The sequence below is a fragment of the Cricetulus griseus genome (genome assembly GCF_003668045.3).
Source record: "Cricetulus griseus strain 17A/GY chromosome 1 unlocalized genomic scaffold, alternate assembly CriGri-PICRH-1.0 chr1_0, whole genome shotgun sequence".
NCBI classification, from domain to species: Eukaryota; Metazoa; Chordata; class Mammalia; order Rodentia; family Cricetidae; genus Cricetulus; species Cricetulus griseus.
Window position 1 is genome coordinate 210,151,188 of NW_023276806.1, and position 3,482 is coordinate 210,154,669.

A 3,482-nucleotide genomic window follows, 5' to 3' on the forward strand; every position below is an offset into this window, starting at 1 on the left:
GACATAGGGGAGGGTGGAAGGGAAGAGTGGATGAGGGGAATGGAAATGGGGGGAAATGTGTACATAGCTCAATAAAAACAAGGTTAAAAAAGAATCCTGATGAACTGCTTCTAAATAATTTTAAGACATTGAAAAGTTAACCTAAGAACAAAAGAATAGGGGAATATATTGTCTTTAGAAAATTTCAGAAGGTAGTATTTCAATATTGTCTGTCCACTTCAAGTAATTGCTAGTATTAAAAGTTCTCTCTCTGTCGTTGCTTTTAAGCTGGGTCTGTTGATACATACCCATGTTCTCATCACTCAGAAGACTGAAGCAGGAACATCAGAATATCAAAGCTAGCCAAGGCTACATAAAAGATCATATCTTGAAACAATTTTTGAAAATAATTTTGTTTTTTTAAGGTTTGGAAATATCTTCCATTTTTACATAGTATTAATTTTAATATGCAATCACTATTATAAAACAACATTACTAGAGAAAAGAGAAAGGAATAAAAAAATATAAAGATGTATTACAAAACCAAAAGTGGCTTTCCTTAGACATTAGCCAACTAATGAAATAGGACAAACATCTGCCTTTGGTTGATTTATAATATCTCTTATGATTAGGTATCATTCATGCTTCCTGGTTAATAGGAGGTAAAATGACCCTCAGTGAACTAGGAGTCCCTGTTTCTTGTTCCATTTAACTTTCATCTGCAATTGTGTAGAGCAGCATGAAAATGTACTGTGGAAGTCTGGAAGTACAGTTCAGTAATAGAGCAATTGCCTAGCACCCAAGAGATCAGGCTCAGGCCCCAGACATACAAAAGAAAGGAAATGAAAGAAAGACAACAAGGAAAGAATTTGGGTATGAAATCTAAAGAACTGGGAAATATGAAGAGCATCCCTTTGAGAGTGTATGTCATGAGGATACTGGTTCTGCAAGACTAAGAGCTGCTACTTATTGTCATTAACTGATTAAGCACTAGGATAAGTATTTTCTATGTATTACCTCATTTACTCATTCTAGCAGCTCTAGTTTTGATCATTCCCATTTTATACAAGAAGCAGTAGAGACACAGAGAGGTTAAGAAATGTTCTGCTGTGTAATAACGGGTAACCCTGATAATTGAGCCCAGGCAGTCTGACTTGATGGTCTAATTACTCCTCACACTTAAGAATTATATCAGAAACATTTTGAGGGTTTAGTAGAACACAAATTTTTAGAGCTCCATCTCGAGAGTTTCTAATATAATACATCTAGGGAGGGAATTAAAATTTTCTTGAGAAACACAATTCTCATGTTAATCATGTGGTCCACAGAACTACTGTGTTATGCAATGCTGGCTCCTGGGAATTATTCTTGGCAACTCTGGGAGTACATAATTCTAGATTCTATGAAATTTTACTTTATGCAAGTTAAATGTTTATTTTAACCAAAGGAAATAATGGATGAACTTGCTATAATGGTATAATTAAGCTGACTTACCAGAAAGGAATTCAGGTACAAATTCAATGATCATTTATCTAACTCTCAAGCCCAGACTTAGGGGTGTTATTTATTGAACTTGTTCCCAAGAACTTCATCTTAAGAAGATATATAAACTTGTAACTCAAATATAGTGTGGCAAGTCTGCTATGGTTGGAAGAAGGAAGCAGGGATTAAAACCGTCAGAGAAACTTTCACAGAACACAATTTTTGCATGCATGCACAAACTTACTACAGTATGGAATTACCACTGACATACATGCACATGAGCAGGGCACTTGCAAACTGATGGAGATGAGGCAATGGATACTGAGATCTGGATATTCTAAACATCACAAATGTGCAGGAGGAAATACATTGAATGTGGCATCCTGTAGTTTGGATGAAAGATCAGAAAAGAAGTTTTTGGAAAGAAATATGAGCAGAGAGGTGCTTCAAGTTTGGCCTCTAAACAAATGATGTGTTGATAGTGTTAACTTATTAGTGACTGGTTAATTAAGAATAAGTGACTTTGGAGTCAAAGAGAGCTGACCAGACAGGAAATGAGATAAAAGTCAACTTAACTGGTGGCTATGGAGGTAAAGAAGAAAGGGTAGACTGTAGGAGTCAATAAATCATTCTTGGATGGTGTTGTTTTAAGTACTTTACAAACTATGGCTCATACAACTCCCAAAGAAGCCTTTGAGATGATTGCTATCCTTCTCTCGACTTAACGAATGAGGAAGCTGAAGTTCAGAGACACAAGGATCTTCACCTATGTTCACAATGCTTGTAAGGATAAGGATTAGAAGTAGGGCTTACTGGCTCCTAGTTCACCCTTGCAGTCAGGCTTAGTAGTAGATTCTGTGTAAGAGAGTATACAGAACAATCACATCTTTCTACTGTATATTCATTTATACATACATACATACATACATACATACATACATACACTATATTCATGATTATAGCCAGACCATCAAAACTCTTTCAGTGAAAATCTCTTTCAGCAGTCTGCTTTCTTAAGATTCTCTAGGGCTGGGGTGAGCATATTGCCCATTCAAGGCTGTGTTATATGAATTAAGCATCATCTCTAGCATCCCTGGCATTCCATCACAGAGACAGTGCTTCTTTCTCTACTTCACCATGCTCAATTACAGTCCAAAGAAGTTACTCCTATCACCAGGTCTATTGTCTATGCTTCAAATTTGTACCCTCTGTCCCATTCCTATTTATTAAGAGTGAAAGCTCAGCTACTTAAAGCGGTTGTTGACCAATCATGAGGACTGGAGTTTGGAACTCTGACACTACCTGCAACTCCATCTCCAATGGATCCAACACCTTCTTCTGGTCCCTGTGAGTGCACAGAGGTCAGCATCTACATCCACGTGCACATAAACTCACACAGAAACTTTCACAAATAAACCTTTCGGAAGTGAGATTTTGCTAGGTAACAAAGGTACAGAAACAAAAGAGATAAAGGCCTGGCTTAACCATCAACTCTGCATGTGAACAATTAGGTATGATGTGTACCTATGGTAATCAGTTTACAGGATGCTTTCAAGAATTACAGAATCAGGACCACACAGCATTGTTGGTGTGTGGCTTCTGTCACTAGGGCCCTCAGCACCAACCAAATGGCTATGGCTCATCCCCCTTATATGGAAAAGAAGAACAAAATGAAAAGTGAAAATAAGAAATAAAATAAAACAATAGAGAACAAAATGGAAGTCTCTTTATTACAGCTTCTCCATTTTGGTAGCTGAAGTCTTGTGCTTGGAGTCAAATGCTCTCTTGTAGATATCAACATTGTCCAATGTAAGAGGATATGCTTGGAGTCACAGGCTGTTTCCTAGATAACAACATAGTCCAGTGTGGGAAGAACTAGGAACATATCTCCTGATACCTGAGATAAAGATACAAAATTATCAACCTGGTCATTTTTTCACATAGAAAGAAATACTTCCAATTACATAGTCTGACTAAGCTTCATTGCAGGGGAATGTACAAAACAGGACATGGACACAGGG

At 37.1% G+C, this 3,482-nt stretch overlaps 1 long non-coding RNA gene across 1 annotated transcript in view; it reads right to left on the minus strand.

Annotated features, from left to right (window-relative positions):
- Positions 1-3,167: 3,167 nt before the first annotated feature.
- The window catches only part of LOC103160984, a 31,890-nt gene continuing 31,575 nt past the window's right edge, over positions 3,168-3,482 (minus strand). Inside the window, exon 6 of the long non-coding RNA XR_003479982.2 lies at positions 3,168-3,358. This is a non-coding gene — a long non-coding RNA (uncharacterized LOC103160984). The remainder of the gene's footprint in view (positions 3,359-3,482) is intronic.